Source organism: Podarcis muralis, chromosome 13, assembly GCF_964188315.1.
Source record: "Podarcis muralis chromosome 13, rPodMur119.hap1.1, whole genome shotgun sequence".
NCBI classification, from domain to species: Eukaryota; Metazoa; Chordata; class Lepidosauria; order Squamata; family Lacertidae; genus Podarcis; species Podarcis muralis.
The window spans coordinates 27,709,573-27,731,278 of record NC_135667.1 but is presented as its reverse complement, the minus strand read 5'-3'; the positions used below and the strand labels follow the sequence as shown (position 1 = coordinate 27,731,278).

At 43.7% G+C, this 21,706-nt stretch overlaps 1 protein-coding gene across 5 annotated transcripts in view; it reads left to right on the top strand.

Moving 5' to 3' along the window:
• KANSL1 (KAT8 regulatory NSL complex subunit 1) overlaps positions 1-21,706 on the top strand; it is a 137,716-nt gene that overhangs the window by 7,397 nt on the left and 108,613 nt on the right. Inside the window, exon 1 of one of the 5 annotated variants that reach the window (XM_028703111.2) lies at positions 5,548-6,275. The exons of 1 other annotated variant lie outside the window; for it this stretch is intronic. The gene's annotated coding sequence lies outside the window, so the exon portion shown is untranslated. Of the gene's footprint in view, positions 1-5,547; positions 6,276-21,706 lie in introns of those variants that run through there. 3 more of the 5 variants (XM_077917252.1, XM_028703108.2, XM_028703112.2) reach the window with 3 other exon arrangements.

The window sequence follows — 21,706 nt, the reverse complement described above, 5'->3', positions numbered from 1 at the left end:
CTCTCTGTGTTGTTGCCCTTTATAGAATAGGAAGCCTGTTTCAAAACACCTTATATATCTACGCTTGGCTCATAGGCTGTCCTTTATCTAAACAGGACATTTGCTTTTTGCTCAGACCCCTCCCTATCTAACAGAATCTTGGTTTCTTCACAAAGCTGCCCTTGTTCAAACAGAATAGTATTAAACAAAAAAACTCCAAATAGGTGTGTGGAAGAAACAGAGGGCACAAGCTGCAGTGTTTTCACAACCTAAACTGTTTAAAGTCAGAATCAGGACTGTGCACTACAAAGAGATCTATAAAATCTATCAAGTTTCTAGCCCTGTGTCTTATGGAGCTATGCTGCTGGAAGCTCCAGAACAGGCTAGGAATACAGTGCTAGCTCATTGCCCCCCCCCCTCCAAAAAACCACAGTTCTGCACATTTTAGAATTGTAATTGCAGGAACCTCATGTAAGTTATTGAGGTTGAATGGTAATTAAGCCTCAATAAAGAGGCCGGCTTTGGCAGCACAATCCTATGCATGTTTACTCGGAACCAGTTAAATTGTGTTTCTTGGGAAGGTTTTAAAATGTTTAATTATGTCTGATGGGCGGGGTATAAATAAAAATTGTTGTTGTTGTTGAATAGGATGTCCCTATTTTCACCAGAGAAATGTTAGAGCTATAGTATTTATTGCTGCCATATTATCCTGATGTATAAACAGCAGTAGCAATAAAACTGGTTTCAACCAGCAGCATAGCAAGCAATCTTAATAATAAATGAGAATAATTTTATTATATGTACCCCACCATGTTACTGAGCTGCTCCAGCCACTGTGGGTAGCTGGTGGGCAGTTTCAGCATATACAAAACATAATAAAACATTAAAAACTTCCCTAAAAAGGGCTGCCTTCAGTGAAGGCAGCAAGTGAAAAACTGAAAGATCTAAAAGAGCTGCGAAAATGAGCAAGCTCTTCATCTGGCATTGAGAAGGTGCCATGAGTGAGTGCCAGGAAGGTCTCCTTGGGGGAAGCTGGTCTAGAATAGGGGTGCCAGAAAAGATTCTGCTCCCCAGTTACCACCTGTCTCACATCTGAAGCGCCTCATAGGCAGGCCCTTATATTTAAGCATGTCCAGGCTGTTAACATAAGGGAAGAAAGACAAAGGCGAGTGCTATCATGAATCATGCTTGAAAATAGATCATTTGCCGGTCAGTGAAATACACAGCACCTAACGGGTCCCAGTCAGTATCCCCTCTGCTGTAATTTGGGAGAACTGCAGTTTTGGTATGGTCTTCAAAGGTAGCCCCATGTAGAATGCACTGTGGTAGTCTAAGCTAGGGATAGCTGGCTACAGATACCCAGATGTAGAATAAATACCTCTTGTGTTGCTCATGCATGCTCTAGTAAACTCTTTGGGGTGCCAGGAGGAATATCTTAGCCCTTTCTCCTTCTGCATAAATGAAAGAGAGTTGCTGAGGTGTAAATGGAGAGTTGTAAAACCTACATTTAGGCCTGCATTTGCTAAAGAGTCATTGGGTTAAGTTTTTCAACCTCAGTTCTTCAAGTGTAAATAGTAAATAGTAGCAGATGAGGGGGAAAGGACTCTTTTGCTCCCTCCCTTCCTAAAGGTAAAATTGCTTGGGAAGTGACAGGAACTACTCTTGATGCAATGAAAGACGCTTGTGGCCCCCACCCCCCAGTCTTGTGAATGGCTTGACAGGTGTTGAGATCATTGGGTGGTGGGTGGAAACTTTGAAAGGTGTGCTAGCAAAGATGTAGGAAGCTATGATCTCAGTGGGTGTCACAATAATTCACAAAAATAATTCACTGCGCAAAAAGGAAAAAAGACAGCTGTCACAGAGAATTAGGGATACAACAGGTTAAATGGTAGATCCTTCATAGAGCTTTGCTTTTACCCAGAACTTGCCTGCCTGCCTTCCAAATGGGCAGAGGTGTATGTTGCAGCCACAGGTTTACCTGTTTTACCCCAAGCAGCGTCATCCCATTGCATCAGTTTTGCAAGCATGTTTCTATAAATATGCAACCCAGTATTGTGTTCCAGGTCTTCAGTTTGGAGTTAGCCAGCTGCGCTCCCTGGAGTTCATGCTGCATTTTCTGCCAAAGAGCAGAAAGGACTTTTGACTTAACCTAACTGTAACCCGAACCACCTGCCTGTTACTCTGATATGACCTACCTGCCTGTTTGAACAGCTAGTGCAAGTACCAAAGGTTTGAGCCAACATCTTTTTCCTGCTTCTTTACTGCTAGTAATTCTGTTTGGGGGTCATTAGCTTTTCAGTTAATTTAAACTTGTGTGTTCTGAGCAGAGGGGATTCTCTTTAACTGGGGGGGGGGGGCAGTCTTGGTCCATCAGCTTAGTCCATGAGGCCATTTCCCCAAAACAACACCTGACATGTGGGAGGGTGCACCTCTGGTGTGCGCAGCCAAAACAGCAGGATTTAACCCTGCTCGGATCCCTCCCACCATCAGGGTAGTAAGAACTCATAATCATAGAATTGTAGAGTTGGAAGGGACCATAAAGGTCAACTGGTCCAAACTCCTGCAATGCTGGAATCTTTTGCCCAACATGAGGCTCAAACTCATAACCCTGAGGTTAAGAGTCTCATGCTCTACCGACTGAGCTATCCCAGTGACAATCAAAAGTCCCTAGGAATAGTGCTGCAGGGTGTAAACCCATTTGGTGTTGGACAGTTTTCCCCAACCTTTTTTTTTTTTTTTTGCTGTGGGCCACTTGAGAACTGCTTAGGGTCTTGGAGCTAAATGGCACCTTAAACCTTGGTTATGGGCTTAATAACAGAATGTTTAGGTCACATTTTTTATAACAAGAATACAAAGCTGAAAATGAATGAACTGCAGCTAAAATATTATGTTCATTTTTCACATGGTCTGGTCCTTCCCCTGCCTACCGCCCTAATGTTCTTAAGGGTCTCTTCTTCAGAGAGTAGCTGGAAGTGGGGAGGCAGAAAAAGGCCTTCCTTTCCTTCCACTCTGCAGTTTTGATCTGAAATCTTAGGCGCAGTACTGAGCCCAGAGCTCAGAAACTGCTTGGGCTAATGAAATTCCCTGTCGCAAAATGCGCCTAGAACAATGGGAGTTTCAAACACTGTGGCAGGTCACCCACTGATTTTTCTGCCAGTTTTAACAGTTGTATCGTGGTGTGCTAGATGCTGTGTGGTCTTTCATTGCATTTTCATTGCTGCTTTCATTTACAGTTTGGGAACCCCCGGCATAGGGTATGTGCTGTGAGATAGGAAATCCTGCCTTGACTTCCTTGGTGACCTCACCAGGGACCCCTTTGGATGCAATCTTAGTAGCATAGGAGCAGCTGCAATGATTGGGAGCCTTCACATTGGAAGCTGAGGGTGCAGGTGATGGCCATTCCAGCCAGTCCCTTGGGAGTGGGAAGTAGTCATGCTGGGGACCCCTCCCACATGTCCTGGAGCTTCTGTGCTAGCGTAGCACATGAATGACAGAAACTGCAGTGACTTCCATGCTGCTTGGGTGATGTCAGAAGGAGCCATAAGTTTCCTTAAAGGAAGCTGCTTCCTCTAGGCTTGTCATGTCTCCTAAGCTTCAGGTCCTGAGATGGACAAGGTGAAGTGCGGGAACTCAAGGGATGGCACCTGGCAGATCTGAGGGTAAATCTTGGTGAGGGGAAGACTCTACAAACAAATAAAATAATATTATTTTAGAGAAGTTAAAAAATGTATTTTTCCTGCAAATAGTTCCCATCCAATGAACAAGGGGTTATTAGGGTTGTCAGGGGAGAAGAGTTAAATACAATGATAGTAGGAGGAAATTATTCAAATATTGGGGTGTGTGAAGAAATTTTCATAATCACACATTTAAACTGATGTTTGCTCTCATCCCGAAGGTGAGCAATAGGATTATTTCCTAGACTAACATCTCATTAGACTCCTTGCCTATGGCAAAGTTTGCACAGCATGCTAAACCATAGTTAATAGTTTACCATGGGCACAGTGAATACTCTTGCTCTGCTCCTCCTCTAGCATGAGTGGGAGGAACAAACCATAACTTTTGGCTTAGTCCAAACCAGTGGTCATGGTTAGTTTTGCTGCAAACAAAACCTTGATGTGAAGGCAAGATTTGGTTTGGAGCAAAGCAGCAGCCACTTGCATATTCACGGTAATCCATTAGAGGACAGTAGATCAATTATCTTTATCTGAAAGTAATGCAATAATTTTATATGGCTTGTCTTGACTGTGGATATTGCTAGCTTGCAGTGTTGTCTGTTGAGCAGCTTCAATCTAGCAGCTTTGCAAGTCTCTAACAAAGTTCATATTGGACCCAACTCCCTTTTAAGTGCTTTGGGCATACCAGAGCCTCACTAACGTTGCATTAGAAAACCCAGTGTTGCACTTGCATTGTGATGCTATTTTTGCAGGCAGACATATTTAGCGCAAATGCTTTATAATTATCAACGCCAAGTAATTTTAACTCGCAGAGAACTGGGCTGAAAGAAGCCTCAGCGTTGCTTCTATTTCTGCGGATCTGGCTTTAAAAGTACGGTGTTTCAGAGTGCAGCGTAAAACCGATCAGAGTGAAAGCAAACACTACGGTGGTAGGATAACCTGCAGGAAGGTAAATTATCTATTACAATGGTAGCCTATTGTGAAAGTGTTTGAGCAGTTAGAATATTAGGCACAGTTTTGGAGGCCTTGATTCAAATTCTTATTAAGGGAGGGCAGTTCTGAATATGCGCCGTTCTCCTGAAGTTGCCTTTTGGGTGCTGCACATACAAAGGTACAGTTGAGCTCCATGCATTTAGGGGTTTATAAGGGTCAAAATTTAAGACATTTGCTGGGCCAATCCAATACATTTTGTTGCCTGAGGCAGAGCCGCAAACAGTGCCCTCTTTCCCACACAAGTCGAGGGTCGTATAGTACCTAAGACTGCTGCTTTGGCACCTGAGGTAGAAAAATCCCACAAGTGCCTCTCCTCCCAACCGAGCAGTAAATATGCTTGTGTATTTATATGATATAAAAATATTTAACCACAATTCGCCTGCCTCTCCTGAAAGTTCAGAACCGGCTGCTGCTGCCTCACTCTGCCAAACAGCAGGACTGGCTTTCAACCTCGCCAACCCCTGAGATATTCAAAATGCTGTTTTCGTGCCCTTCTAACTCCTCAGCTTGTTCCGAGCGTGCCGCTGCCTGCCCTCTCCGTGGGTCGCGCGCCGCCCTCCCATTCATCTGCTCGCTCGCTTGCTTGTGTGCGGGGAGGGCGGGGGAGGCGCGCGCGCGCCTTTTTAACTCGCGTCTGCTCGCTTGTTCGCGCGCGCAAAAAAAGAGACCTCTTTTTTTTTTTTTTTTAAGCTGCAGAGGCTGCGCGCTCGCCCGCAGTGCGCTCGGGAAACCGGCGGTGGCGCTCGCGCCTCCCTTTCTCTGGCTCTTTCTTTTTTTCTCTCTCTCTTCCCTCCCCTCCTCCCTCCTCTTTTCGCTTTCCCTTCTCCTCCCCCCCGCCTCGCGCTGCCTTGCCTGCCCGGTGCATTCTCCGATTAAAGGGAGGAGGAGGAGGGCAGAGAAGGAGCCCGGCCGCCATTTTTTTCCCCGAACAGAATTTAGCAGCAGAAAAACAGCGGCGGCAGCGCCACCTCCGCGCCCGCTGCGGCTGCCCTGCTGTCGTGCCCGGGCGGAGGGTAGGGCGCGAAGGCACAGGATAAAAGGGGGCGAAGACGGGGAGAAGGCAGCGCCGCAGAGATTATTGCACCCTGTGCCCCACTTTGAAGAAGAGCGAGCGAGCGAGAGACCCTCCTTTGCAGTAGGAGGAGGAGGCGGAGGCACCGCAACAGCAGTCGCCGCCGCCACTGGGGGGAGGAAAGAGGAGCACCTTCTTTCTCCCCCGCCGCCGCCTCTTCTTCCTCCTCCTCCTCCTTTTTCTCCGGGGTGTGGGGTGTGGGGGTGGTTGCAAAAGAGGAGACAACCTTCTCCCCCCCCCTCCCCAAATCCCTTCCTTCCCCAACCCTTTTCCTGCCCGCCCGCCCTCCTTGCCTGCAGGAGAGCAGGGAGCAGGCGGGCAGGGAAAGGGGAGCCGGGGCTGGGAGGAAGGGGGGAAAAAGGGGGAGCGGGCGAGAGAGAAAGAAAAGCAGCGGCGACGAAGACGACTACGGCGGTGGGAGAAGCAGAGGCGGCGGCGGCAGTGAAGAGAACTCGGCTTCACTCGCCTTGTTTGCAAACTGCGCCCTTTTTATTTTTTTATTTTTTTTTTGCACCGGGCCGGATCCGCCCGGACTCTGCTCTCGGCTCCATCACGTGGTAGGTGCCGCCGCCTGCTTGCTTTGCTTTCGCCCGCCTTGCTCCATTGCTGGCTTGGCTTGGCTTTCCCCGTTGCCCTTGCTCGGCCCTTCTCTCCCTGCCTTTGTTAGCGCGGCTGACTGGCTGCGCCCTCGGAAGCGCCCTCGGCGGCCAGAAAACAACTTATTTTTACCCCCCCTTTCTCCCCCCCGACACCTTTGCCCTATGTTTCCTATACCGTTGCTTTTAATTTCTGGTCCTAAGATGTACCCTCTATTTAATTATGTTTATTCCTCTCCTCCCGCCCCCCCTCCTTTAAGCACAACAGCGATGATAATAAACTTCCCTGCCCGCTTTCCTTCTTCTCCAGCCCCCGGTGCCAGGCGCAGCCAGGCTCCCAAGTCTCCATGACGAATATTATTATTTTTTGCCCTGCTACTTTCTCGTCGCCGTCGTTGGTGGTTGTTGCGTGTTACGGGTTCGCAACAGTCCGAGGCGTTTGCGGTGTCCTGCACCTAAAATGCAGCTCCCCTTCTCTTGCCCCCCCCCCCCCCGCGGTGCTTTAAAAAGCCATGCAGTTTGGTGTAATCGCGCTTTATCAGGTGGCAAAAGAACGTTCAATCCTTAAAATCGATCATAGTTGAGTGTGGGAAAAGGGGTGGTGGTAGATTACGAGCACTCTAGCCGGTCTCTTTACGGTTGGGGGGTGGAGGTGGGGGGGAGAAGCGAGAAAAAGGAGGTGGGTTGACTTTGTTTGGGAATAGAGACGACCACTCCCGCAGTGCTCACTTTACAATAGAGTAAAGCACTTTGCACAGTCAAAGCGCTGTCTTAATGCCCACCGTAATCGCGTCTCTCTCTCTGCCCCCCCCCCCCCGCTTAAGTGGCTTTAAACAAAAAACCTAGCCCGACTCTTTTGAGACTGGTGTTTGTATGTGCGTGTGCGCGCTTAGGCGAAGTATTGCGGCTCCATTGCATGAGCGAGGGGGAGGGGGAAGAAGAAGAGAGGCTGGTTTCTGATGGCGCCACTTTAAATTGAAGGCTTCCCCCTCCTTTAGCAAAGAAAAGAGAGCTTCCCAACTGGAGTTTCTTTCTCTTTGTGTTTAGTGTGTCTCTCCTCCTCTACCCCCCTCCCCCTATTCATAAAACATGCACGCCTTCCAGTTTGCTACTTCTCACCAGCATTCGAACGCCGGCGCGCCCGAAGTTCCATCACAGCCTTTTTCTAAACCCATCCCCAGTTTCCATTCTCAAACATCTTGCGCGTGTGCGCCTGTGTATGTGTGTGCGCGCGCCTGTGTTGGAGATCTCGCCGTCACGTGGCTGGTTGGCAGTCATTTTTTTGTATTCGCGTTGTGGTGACTGCTTGCTGTTGTATGGGTAGCTTTGTTACTACGGTCAACAACAATGAATTTGTTTCCCCCTCCCCCTATTCTTTCTCTCTGTCTTTTTGGTCGGTTCGTTTCTAAACCGACTTTCCTGTTAGTGGTGGTGGGGACACTCTAGCCAAACAAACTCTTGTATACGTTTTGAAGAAACCAGGCACAAATTGCATAACACTTCTTTTGCATAATCTTTAACCCGTGGGATTTGCCTCTTTATTTTAATAGGGCCTGTAGATGAGGTGTAGAGTTGGGTCACGTGTAGTAAGTAGTATGATAGTTATGCCAGTAAACGTGGCTTCTGTCACCTTTTCACTATTCAGTGTACTTACTCTGAAACTTACTTGTAACAGCTTAGTGTATGTGAACATACCTCCCCCTTCCCCCATTTGTTTGAACTGCACAGTGGCTGTTTCATTTACAAACTTGGTTTTGTCCTAGTAAGCCATTTGGCATTTGATGTTGCTTGTCTGCCTTTTATCACTAATGATTTAGAATTGGCGGGAATGTTTCCACCCCCCTTAAACTGTAAACAATTTCAGTTCACTAAACTTTTTTGCTTAAAGATGTCAAATTAAAGACTACTTTGTAAATAATGGTGCTGTTGGTTGACTAGTCTGCTGCAGAATCATCTTAAAATGAGATATGTCAATTAAAAACAAGGTTACCCATATATATATTTTTGGAGGGGTAGGGGTTATCTGTACTGTAACTGTACTTTGATGGTAAACTTGTTCAGTGCTACAGATTTTTATTTTTTATCACATGTAATTAATTGAAATAACTTCCCATTTTTATGGCTATGTTGTGAATGTTAAATTGACAACAATTTGGGCCTCTTTCTCTCAAGCTGTTGCGTCATGTCATGTGATGCTTGTTCTGTGTCTATGATACGTAATTCTAAAAATAAGGCTTAGGTAAAAAGCTCTCCCTTAAAAGTTAAAACATGTTGTGAAAGTGAAGGAGAGTACTTCTGGTTGCGACAGGCTCACAAAAATTCTAGAAGTCGATCCTTGTGGCTTACTGATCTACATAGAATTTTCTCTCTGTGTGTGGGGTAAGGTAAATATATGACTTTTAAAAATAACTACTCTTTGTTGGAAAAATACTGTAACACCCCTGTATCAACAGATTAGACATTAAGGCTGTGATCCTAAAGGCAGTTACTAGGGAGTAAGTCCCACTTACCAGAGTGCAACTTCTGGGTAAATATATGTAGACTTGTGCTGCACAGCAATTGGAGTTAGTGGCTGTCGTCAAAAAGGAACTTGTGAGTGGTTGCTGTAGTCAGACATTTAATAAAATTGTGTTTAGGTGTCATTGGAAACTGTTTAACTTAAACTTCTGCTAGAATCTAGTGTAGCAGGAGAAATTCTGCCAACCAAGTAAGCTTGATACAGTAAACACCTCTGGGTTCTTATCTACAATATGGGGGAATATATGGTGAAAATTTGGTAATGAAGGCACGGAAAAGTGAAATAAGTGTGACAGCTTGGGCTGGATTATATGTGTGTATTATGGTGTGTGATATATGGTTTAAAATGTCTCTATTTACATTTCATAATGTCACAATAGGACAGTGGCATTACATAAATTAAGAGCCTGAAATCTGAGGAAGTGTGAAGTTTTTTGTTTCAATTAGAAGTTGACCTCAGCCCATAGGAGTCCTGGAAGGCAATGTGCTGGCAGATAAACAGGATTGAGTGCTCGTTCTCGGGGTGCAAAGGGATCCTTATTTATTAAAACTGTACCTATGAATGCATGTATTCATGCGTTTCATGGATAGTGTCATTTCCCTCCTGAACAAGCAATGTTTTACGTACACAGGGAGTCTGCTGAGAGTCTGTTTCTATAGGCAAATTGAATTATTTGGATTTATAAAATTCTGTTACTGCTTTCTTTGACTTGTAATAAATTATTTTGGAGAAACTATACTTCTGTTAGGTATCTCCACTATAGTCCGCATACGTCCCCTGGAAATCAAAACATACACACTTACCTGGGAATAAGTTCCATTGAACTTTTACCAGAACTTAATTCTTTATACAGAATTGCACTCTTGTATCATAAGCTTTCATAGGTGAGGGCCTACTTTGCCAAATACATAAAGTGGGATTTGGTCACGTAAGCTGAAGCAGCAATAAATTCGTGTTGGAAGTGCCAGAGGGTTCATTTTTGCCTCAGCAGATGGCTTCCCAACTAGAATTAGTTAACAATGTGATGCCTGTTTAAGAGTTAAGGCTTGGGTGCCCAATATATAATAAAAAGGTCATTTAAAAAGAAATATATGATGAATTCTAATGGTGAATAGATGTTAAATTCTGTCGACTTAATAGTACATGCAGGTTGCTGCTCACAACTTGTTTTTAATCTCATTTGAAAGGCCCTTGCAATCAACCAATCAATCATTTGAAAGACCCTTGTAATCAACCAATTAATGACAACTGTCAAGAGAAACATGCATGTATTAAAAGTTTTTCACTCCTATTTTATGGTAGGGTCAGGCAGCTAGCAGCCTGGAAGCCCAGCCCAGCCCCCAAAGCATAACCTGGTGTTGCAATGACCTTCCTTACTATCGACCCCTTGTTCACTTTCTCCCAAGCTACTACGATAAGGACAAAGGGCTCCTTAACTCCCTCCTCTCTGGTGTGTACAGAAACTAAAGCTTTGGTACAGAGAGTCTTCTTTTCGTTACATACCTCGGCCACAGTCACATGATAGTGAAGCAACCAAAGGAAGTGTGGAGCTCTGCCAAGCCTCCCCAGCATGAATGGCAACAGAGGAAAGGGTTCAAGAGCCCTTTGCCTGTGTGTCTGGTGTCTCTGTTGTAGGAGTGAGTCAGTGGGTGATGGGCCTGCTGCTTTCTGTTCAGTGCTGTTTCAGGGGCTGTCATGTAGAGGGTAAAGTCATGTTGCAGAAGGGACAGATTTTGGTTGAATATCAGAGAAACTTCAGTGGCAAGAGCAGTTTGACAGCGGAACTAATTAGCCAGAGGGTGCTCTAGCTCTGGATTGAACATGGCCTTAAGATAGTCTACATGACTCCCTCCTGGTTTGTTATTCTGTGATCTAGTTGAAAAATATAGAAGACGACGAGGGCTTTGCCTAATTTATTAATTAACAATTACATACTGTGTATATCAGGGGTCAGCAAACTTTTTCAGCAGGGGGCCGGTCCACTGTCCCTCAGACCTTGTGGGGGGCCGGATTTTTTTTGGGGGGGAGGGGATGAACAAATTTCTGTGTCCCACAATAACCCAGATATTCATTTTAAATAAAAGGACACATTCTACTCATGTAAAAACACGCTATTCCTGGACCGTCCATGGGCCGGATTTAGAAGGAGATTGGGCCTGATCCGGCCCCCGGGCCTTCCTTTGCATACCCATGGTATATATGGTTCTCCTGTCTCTCTATCCATCTCTTCATTTTATCCCCACAACTGTGAGAGGCAACTGGTGAGTAATCCATGTCGAGGTTGCTGGATGAGTGGGAATCTGTAATTGTATGTTGCCTTGTTTGGGATAATTGGCTTGTAAATACAATATACAATATATGCTTTGTTTTTAAACGTATCACCTGCCTTTCCATCTGCTCAAAGGTGGTGCGCCATTCAGTCAAAATCAAACGTATAAAGTAAAATGTCCCCAACAGCAAAATGCAGAGATAAAATTCAGCTCACAGTCCAAATGTCACATAAAGGAGACGTCTTCACTTGCCTCCTGAGCACCGATAAGGAAGGAATTGTGTAGGCCTCGCTTGAGAGAGAATACTAGAGGATAAGCATTGTAAATGAAAATAATCGATCCAGGATCCCATCAGTCTTAATGTCCCAAATAGATGTCACACACAGCTGTCCTTCTGTAGAATGAATCTTACTTGGAATGAAGAATTACAAAAATATTGTAGCTCATGCTCTTATTTTATTTTTTTTAAAAAATGCTTCTAGGTTGCCTTTAAGGGTAACAACAAGTTTGGTTTACAAACAAAACATAGTAAAATGCAACTAAATCCATAAAATGATTAATGAAGACAAACATTTAGCAGAAGAAATAAATCAAGATATGTAACTGTAACCAAACTCATCAGCAAAATAATAAAATTACTCAGAAAGCAGACAAAAACAAGTGGGTTTTCATCATAAACACCTGGAGTGATGAGGCCTCACAGACCTCAATTGGTAATGTGATAATGAGCACAATTGGTAATGAACAACCTAGCTGTTCTTGGGTGTGGGCAAGTGAAGAGGGCCTCAGTTTTGGCTTCCAACTTGTCTACATGTGCTGTTGAATAGATTGCACTGCTGTGAGGAAGAGTGTGCACACCGCACACCATTTTTGAATACTCTAGATAGAAATCTACCTGAAAGTAAAAACCTGACATACTGGGATGAATGGGTCCTATCTCAACCCCACACTCTGCTGCATTAGCTTCTTTTTATGCAAGAGAGACTTCAGAAATGGCATGCCCCTACCTGGTGTCTGAACTGGTACATTCATACAGTATTCTGAAATCCAGGCAGTGCATAAGCTAAACAAGCTATAGCTTAGGGCCCCACTCTCTTGGGGGTCCCAATTTTTTTAAAAAAACATTTCACTGTTAATATACTTCTTAATTATATTTCAGTTCAACAATTACTTTGATACAATACATATTTTGTTATGTGCAAATGGCTTTAGATACCCATTAGGTCCATTACTATAAAGCATAGATTCAACACAAAAACCAGAGACAATTTGTTGTTGACAAAGGACAGCTGGACATATTAAGGGCCCCATTACCTTCAGTAGCTTAGGACCTCATCAAACCTGAATCCAGGTAGAAAAGGTCTGGTTTTTTAAAAGGTGCCACAGCAATCTTTAGTCTTCAGTTGAAATACAAGTATTATTTTTTAGATAAGAGTTAGCAAGCTTGGTGGATAAGGGGAATGCTGTGGTTGTAGTGTACCTTGATTTCAGTAAGGCTTTTGACAAAGTCCCTCATGATGATATTGCAGAGAAGCTAGTAAAATGAGAACTGGACATGGTAAACTGATAGGTGGATTTGTAACTGGTCGACTGACAGAACCTGAAGAGTTCACTAACAGTTCCTTATCATCCTAGAAAAAAGTGACAAGTGGGGAGCCATTGGGTTCTGTCCTGGGCCCGTTGTTCATAGTCTTTATAAACAACTTGGATGAGGTATTGAGGGGATACCAATCAATTTTGCAGATGACACCAAACTGAGAGGGGTAGCCAATGCCGCTGAAGACAGAATTGGGATTCAAGATGACCTTAACAAATTGGAGAACTGGGACCAAACTAACGGAATGAATTTCAGTAGGGATCAATGTCATTTCTGGGCACCACAATTTAAGTGAGATATTGACAAGCTGGAAAATGTGCAGAGGAGTGTGGCCAAGTTGATCAAGGGTCTGGAAACCAAGCCTTATGGGGAACTGTTGAAGGAATTGGGTATGATTAGCCTGTAAGTGAGGAGACTTAGAGGAGATATGATAGCTATCTTCAGATATCTATAGGGTGTCACATGGATGATGGAGCAAGTTTGTTTTTTCCTGCTCTGGAGGGTAAGAGAGATTCAAGTTACAAGAAAGGAGATTATGACCAAACATCAGGAATAAGTTACTGCCAGGAAGATCTGTTTGACAGTGGAATAGACTCTCGTGAGAGGTGGAGAACTCTCCTTCCTTTGAGGTTTTTAAGCAGAGCTTGGGTGGCCACCTGTCATGGATGCTTTAGTTGCGATTCCTGCGTTGCAGGTGGTTGGACTAGGCAACCCTAAGGGTCCCTTACAACTCTACAATTCTGTGATTCATCATTTTTTTAATGGGAAAGCTCTCAACCAAAATAATTTCAAATTAAGATAAAGAACACAGTTAAGATTGAGATATTAGGCAGTTCTACCTAGACAGGCAATTCTTGCATGAATATCTGTTTTTAAAACTTGGTTTTATCCATATTTTGAATTCTGTTTTTATTCCTGTTTTAAAAACAAATATTTTATGCAATGTTATGTAAACATCTTAAGATTTTTAAAGACAAGATATATATAAATCTTGCTAAATAAGTAATTCTCCTTGAGTATATGTTTCAAATGAAGTGGCTCAAATACCACTTGAATTGTAACTTTAAGACTCTGCTTGAAACATTTATCAGACTTTTCACATACTCATAGCTATTCTTAGGTTATTCTTTTCCCAGTTATATTTCTCATTTAGGTATATAATTTTGAGATATACCCTCTTATATTCTTTAGAAGTTGGTAACACCCGTTTAAATGATTCTGAGTGGCTAGGGAGTGTTATTAGACATCCTCTATTCAACCATGCATTTATCCATACTTGTCCTTCCAATGTTGCTAAGCTATTTCTTATTGGAACAGTTGTGGTCACTCTCTGATTGCCGTTTTTGATGTTCTAATTTTGTAAGTATCAGCCTGTACATTTATCCAAATGTAACTCTTAACTTGAGGCTTCTGGAAAAGAGTAATGCATTGAACTGATTATATAAATACTGTACAGTATTTAAAAAAAAAACTTTTGAGGGTGGAATATCCAAGAAGCTATGTGCTCTTGGCCTGTAGCACTTTTCAGTTCAAGAATGAAAGTCAAGAGGCTTCACTTTTCCAATTAAACACAGTTATTTTGCTGTGATTCAAATACTAAAGGTGTTTAGGATTGTGGTCATATGTCTGAATAATGGGAGGAGTAGAAGGCTTCATCCTTGCAGCAGCCCATGCAAATCCTTAATGGTCTGCTGTCTCCTATGTGATAGGATCTTGCACGCTCAGTATAGCAGATATGAATTCATAAAGCTTGTGAATGGGGTTTGCAGGATCAGGGCCATTGTCTCCTTTGCATAGCTAATGCTCTTTTGTGGTGAAGGGGCGAGAACAGGTTTGTGGCTGGAACTACAACTGGAATTGCCTTCACTGTAGAAATCTGACAAAAAGTTTGCCACTCAGTAAAGGACTGGATGAGAACCAACAAACTGAAACACAATCCAGATAAGACTGAGGCACTGTTAGTGGGTGGTTCCCTAGACTGGGTGGGTGGGAGATCTGCTCTTGATGGGGTTACACTTCCACTGAAGGAGTAGGTTCGTAGCTTGGGGGTACTCCTGGATCCTTTGCAGTCGCTCAAGGCTCAGGTGGCCTCGGTGGCCCAGAGTGCCTTCCATCAGCTTCAGCTGGTGACCCAGCTATGCTCCTATTTGAACAGGGATGGCCTAACTACTGTTGTCTATGCTCTGGTAACTTCAAGGTTAGATTACTGCAATGCGTTATACGTGGAGCTGCCTCTGAAGACGGTTCGGAAACTTCAGCTAGTGCAGAATTCAGCGGCCAGGTTGCTCACTGGAGCAATACGGTTTGAGCATGTTACACTGATCCTGGTCCGACCGCACTGGCTACCAGTTAGTTTCTGGGCCCAATTCACAGTGCTGGTTTTGACCTATGAAGCCTTAAATGGCTCAGGGCCACAATACCTCAAGGACTGCCTTTTTCCGGACTCTGAGATCATCTTCTGAGGCCCTTTTTTGTGTGCCGCCTCCTTGAGAGGTCCGGAGGGTGGCAACACAAGAATGTGGCTCCCTGTCTGTGGAATGCTCTCCCCAGGGAAGTTCGCCTGGCGCCTTCATTATACACCTTTAGGTGCCAGGCAAAAACATTCCTTTTTAACCAGACCTTGACTGACATCCTATGCCCTTTTAAAATGTCTCTTTTTTGGAGGGGGTATTGGGTGCTTGTTTTGATTATGTATTTTGTGGTTTTATTTTTTGATTTTATTCTGTGAACCACCCTGAGGGCAGTAATAAATTCAGTTAATAATAAAAATAATAATGGGAATGTAGCAATTTGTCATGCATTGCTTGTGTAAATTACTAGTCTCTTGCTGCATTTTGTATTGTAATATGTGAGAGGGGCAGCCCCAGATGTCCTAAAGGATGTGGTTTCTGGAAAAGGCCCTCCTTAGATCAGGGTGATGGTTATTAACTGGGATTGCCTATCTGAGGCTGATTATCTGGATCTGTTTCTGTCTAGTTTCAGGCCTGGTTTAGCACAGAAACTGCCTTGTTTACAGTGTGGGTTATCTATGCTGAGAGAGGGATTAGGGAAGTGATGCCCTGTTGATTTTTCTTGGACATCTCTGGCTTTCACTATTGTGATAGTATTCATCTGGTTTAAGGATTGAGGTTCACTGCATTGCAGCGGTTTTGTCCCTGTCTGGATGGTTGATTCCAGAAGTTGGTGCTGAGTGTGTTGTTTCTCAGTTCCCTGGCATTTATGCTGTGGATATCTACATGAAGTCATCCATGTCAGTGTGCTGTTTCTCAGCCCTTTACATTGGATTCAGGTGAGGCAATAGAAGTGCTGAATGGGTGGCTGGGCTTAATCATGAGCTGAATGAGGGCCAATAAACTGCAACTCCATCCTGACAAGACAGGGTTACTGCTGGTAGGTGCACCATTTGTGTCAGTAGGTGTTTGCCTGATTTGGATAGTGTTAAACCTGGAGAAATCAGGTTTAAAATTTAGGGAGCGCTCATTGATCTAGCTTTGTCCCTGCAGGCCTATGTGACCTCTATGGCATTGAGTGTCTTTTGGTTGAGGCTGGTAATCCTTTATGGACAGGGACAGCCAGGCGAGAGTAACCTATGCTATGGCACTCTGCAGGTTAGATTACTGTAATCTGTTGCGTTTGGAGTTGCCTTTGGAAACTGTCTGGAAGCTGCAGTATAGTTTGCAGCTGTTATGGTGCAAACTGGGACCAAGCAATGGGAATATAACATTGCTTGGCACCAAAACAAGTTGCTGGTGCTTGTCTCCAAAACTCTGTAAAGTCTGGGATTGAAATGCTTGAAGGATCACCTGCCTCCATATAGCAGCCTGCCTGGATTTTTAAATTTGTGGAGGCCTTCCTCTTGGGTGACCCTAGCATTTGAAGAACCTGCTCAGAGGCGGTGATATGAACTCCCCAGGGCAGTCTTAGAAATTAGCCAGGCACGTTTTGCAACTGGAAAAGGTCCAGTTGTGACCACATGGAGATCTCTGGATGTCGGCCCTGGCGACTGAGGAAAACAAAATGTCACTTAGAGAAGGAGGTGAAACATTTTCAATAAATCTTAGTTTTATTCTGGATTGTTTTATTTGATGTTTTAATGTGTTGCAAACCGCTTTGAGATTCGTTCTTTAAAACAAAAAGCAGTATAGAAATGGAATGAATAATAATGATAAATCCCGTGGGGGGGGGGAATGGCGCCTAGACATTCCATTGTGGTGACCACAACCCAGGTTTAAGGTGCCATTTGGCTATCACATTATATATCTGAGTTTCTAACACTGCCCCGGGGAGGTCCAGCTGGTTGTGATAGGCCCTCTACTGGAAGGACCACTGATGCCTGTTTTGATATTATTTGGTGCCGGGAAGAAAACTTTTTATTTTCTGAGGCTTTTCTAATAGCTTTGCTTCTTTTGGAATTTGTTTTATTCCATTTACCTGGTTTTAGAGTTGTTGTTGTTGTTTAAAAACAAATTGTCAGATTTAAGGTGCTGGTTTTGACCTTTAAAGCCCTTCACGGCCTAGGACCCTTGTACCTATGGGACCGCCTCTCCTGGTATGTCCCACGGAGGACCTCAAGGTCCATAAATAGCAACACCCTAGAGGTCCCAGGCCCTAAGGAAGTCAGATTAGCCTCAACCAGAGCCAGGGCCTTTTCAACACTGGCTCCGGCTCCAGTTATTATTGTTGTTGTTGTTGTTGTTGTTGTTATTATTATTATTATTATTATTATTATTATTATTGGATTATATTATTAATGGCCTGTAAGCTCTCTTGGGAAAAATGTATTTGAAGATTGAAATAGAAGTTTTATAAGTACTAATAAAATCACTTTTTGCTTCAGCAGCAATATGGTGTGGGTAATCTGGCTGAAACTGACATTGCTACAGTGGAGTTCATGTTTCTCCAGCAAGCACTCTCTGTATCCAAGGAGGGCCATTGTGAAAAAGTATAATGTGGACAGTTTTAGGATTTGGACGTGCTGCTTCTGTGCTGGCGGTGGAATAGAGTGTGCTTTCAAATGCACTGTTATGGGTTAGCTATGTGGCGGTTGGAAGTGGGTATGAGAGTATAATTGCAGTATACCTGTATGCACTGATGCTACTGAAGCAGAGGACTTGATGCTTGAAGGTAGCACATGAATAAAATTCAAAGTGAAAATAACACATCCATCCAGTATTCATGTTAGTTAGCTCAATTTGCATTTCACATTAGAAACAAACTATGGTTTAATGTGAACCAGCACACTGCTTAAAAGGGCCCACATTAGTCGCTTCTCTGTTGGCTGCTGTTGCTTGCTGTCTGAACCGAAACTCCATGGTTTGTTTCTCTCTAAACAAATCACAAATAATAATCCCAAGAGCGAACCTTGGCTACTGCTTGTGGTTTGTTTGGAGACAAGCAATCAGTGAGTTGGGGTTCAGATGTTGCAACATGCCACACTGGCTTGTTTCCTGGTAATGGGGCATGCAGCAGCACACAGCATAGTTGCATTCAACCATAGTTGCTTTTAAATACAGTTGTGACATGCGAACCAGGCCTTTGTCTCTTTAGTCTTGGTGTTCGCAAAGAAGGCTTGCATTTTTTGACAGGTGTCAGAATGCTCGGTGAATTCTTTGCCTAATTTATCCTTGATCTCTTGGGATCCTTTTTTGGCTGTTGAAAGCGTCTTGCACATTCTTCCTGAAAGTGGTACAGAGCAACTGGAAAGCTTCAGATCTCGTGTAGTGTTGTGGCTTACAGTATGAGCTCGGAAATTCCTGGTTCAAATATCTCCTTTAATTCACTAGGTCGGGCATGTCCAATTCCCAAGAGACTGTGATCTACTCCCAATATAAAAAATCCGGCAGTGATCTACCCATTGGAGGGAGGAGGAGCGTGCGTGGGGGGGGGGATTGCACAGTTTTTTAGCTTTTTCCCTGTAACTTTTTGTACACAATAAGGATCTCGCGATCTACCAGGATCAGCTGGGGATCTACCAGTAGATCACGATCTACTGGTTGGACATCCCTGCACTAGGTAGTCTTAAGCAACCTGCCACTCTGCTACTAACCTCTGCTAGTATAAGGATACTGGCTACACCTACTTTACAGGGAGTCATACGTTTCCTGAGATCATTCCCGCATTAATCAGTTTGGGCACTCAGAAAGCATAAATGCCAATTGTGGCCAGCTTGCTGGTCTTGAGGCGCCAGTCTTGCTTTGTGTGCAAAACGTCTTGCGTTCACTTCACAGACTGTTTTGTGTACCAGGTGAAAGAGGAGCCATTCCTTTAATGGGGGGAGGGCTGTAGCTCAGCTTTACATGCAAAAGTTCGCCATCGGCTGCCGCAATCTTCAGGTAGGGTGGAGGAAGAATTGTTTGAAACACAGGAGGGGGCAGTGCCAGCCAGTGTCGATGATACTCAACCAGAAGGATGGAGGGTTGCATACAAGGGATCTTTTGTGTCTCCAGAACGAACGCATCAGACAATTTCCACGTATTGCTTTTGCCTGTTTGTGTCATTCCAATGTTTTGAAGTGCAAGCTTCATTCCTTTGGCATCTCCAGAGCAGTGTGGTGGTCTTCTTTCTGGGCTACTGTAATGGCACCAGCTGTTCTTTTAAAACCTCTGCTTTGAAGTCCTGAGCAGTACTTCTGCAGCACATACCCTGTTACAAAATGTGTTAAGCACTTGGTTTTAGTGTACATTTAAAATTATAAATTAAGTATTCCTAATCACACGAGATAAATAAGTTGGGTTGTGTGTTTTTTTGCGTAGTTTGCACTCTGCCATTTTCTTTGGAAGCAGTCTAGCCCTGTATTGTGCGTTGTTGTTTTTTTTGCCTCTCCTTCCCCCTCTTCCTGCAACTGAATACTCGGAAGTGATCTTGTGCTGCCTGGCTGGCAAAAAGGAGAGTAGGCATGCTTCTAGGCATGAAAACTTTTGTCGGGGCTGACCTGAATTAATTGATCTATATTGAACGCAGGGCAGTCTGTGTAAACACCACTAGGGAGGGGACTCTAGTTCCGCTTCGGTGAAACTGAATGTGTGAATGCCGGGATACATTTATTCCCGATTTCTTCTGAGCAGTGTTAGAAACTCGGATATGTAAGCAGGGTAGATAAAAATCAGTGATTAATTAATTAATTAATTTTTAAATCAGATTTTTAAAAATTTAAATGGGATTTTTAAAATAATGCTTTGGGAGGAAAAATATTTCTAAAGATAGTTTTCTATTTAAGAACTTTGTTCCAGGATGAGAACAGAAATCGCACGGCAGCGGGAGGCTTCATTAGCTAAAGTGGTGCTTCAGGTTAAGAACAGTTTCAGCTTAAGAATGGACCTCCAGAATGAATTAAGTTCTTATCCTGAGGTACAACTGTAGTCCAAAGACCATTCATCAGGAAATAAGGATTTGTTTAAGTTTTTCACGTGTACTAAAACTCAGTCTAAGTTTTTTTTTTTGAAAATTGTTTAAGCAGACCAGTTAACAAACATGAATACATATGCTATAATGTTATTGTTTTAGTTATATAAACTGTTTAAATTGTTATTAAAGAAATGATTAATTTTCTCCTTCCAATAAAGTACAGCAGAAAAGTTGTCCAAATATAAACAGTTAACTTATTAAACCTCACAATTATTTCATAATTATCTGTCTATGTCTTTCTAATAGTATAACCAAATCAGTAATTTTTGATAAACTTTAAAAACTACTCTGAAAATTTATTATTCCAGAAATGAAACCTTCATCTGGTTGTAAATATTAAATCAGCAAGAATGAGTCTTTCTGTAAAAAAAAATGATTTAGTCTTACCGACTAGTGATTTAAATCAAGTCTTACTGACTAGTGATTTAAATCATGATTTAAATCAATTTGATTTAAATCAAATCCACCCTGTATGTAAGCCAGGTGCCAAATAGCTTCTTAAACCAAGGTTGCAGTTGCCAAAACTGAATGCCTAGTTGCCATTTTGGGGCAAAGTCTTGTTTTCACAGGCATTCACTGACTGTGATTGATTCTCAGTTAAACATCCAGCTAGTTCAGATGACAACCTTGAGCTAGGTTAAGAGCTTTGAGAACTTAAATAAGAAAAGTCACTTGATCCAGGGACAGTCCGCGTGTATTGGCCGATTCCTACCTCTTTTTCTTAATGCTCAGGCTGCACAGAAAAAAGCATTTTGGTTCCTGAAATTCATTCTGATTGTGCAGATTCTATAGGATGGGGTATTAGTGTGTGAAAACAGTCAAGGTCCAATGATCCCCAGGCATGCCCCACCACATGGTGGAGATGTCAGGCGCCATCCTGGCACCCAGGTATCTTCACTTGGTTGCAAGTGGCCACTAGTCAGGTGCAAAATGTGCCTGGCGCCTGGCTAATTTCGAACACTGCTTCCGAGGAGCACAGGAGTGGCTTCATGGCCACCCCAGCTTTATCCTCACAGCATTGGTTGAGTTCAAAGAGTGAGGGCCTGGCCCAAACTTTAGCTTCATGGCAGAGGTGGGGATTTGAGTCCAGGTATCCTGGATCCGGCTGGGACACGGGTGGCGCTGTGGTTTAAACCATTGAGCCTCTTGGGCTTGCTGATCGGAAGGTCTGCGGTTCGAATCCCCACGACGGGGTGAGCTCCCGTTGCTCGGTCCCTGCTCCTGCCAACCTAGCAGTTCTAAAGCACGCCAAAAAGTGCAAGTAGATAAATAGGTACCGCTCCAACGGGAAGGTAAACGGTGTTTCTGTGCGCTACTTTGGTTTCGGTGTTCTGTTGCGCCAGAAGCGGCTTAGTCATGCTGGCCACATGACCCGGAAAAACTGTCTGCGGAGAAATGCCGGCTCCCTCGGCCTGTAAAGCGAGATGAGCGCCGCAACCCCAGAGTCGTCTGCAACTGGACTTAACTGTCAGGGGTCCTTTACCTTCACCTTTTTATCCTTGATCCACTGTGCTAGGGGTGGCCAATGTGGTGCTGGATAGCAACGCCCATGAGCATCAGTTAGCCAGGAGGGTGGTAGTTGAATCGTCCTTAAACAACTGCA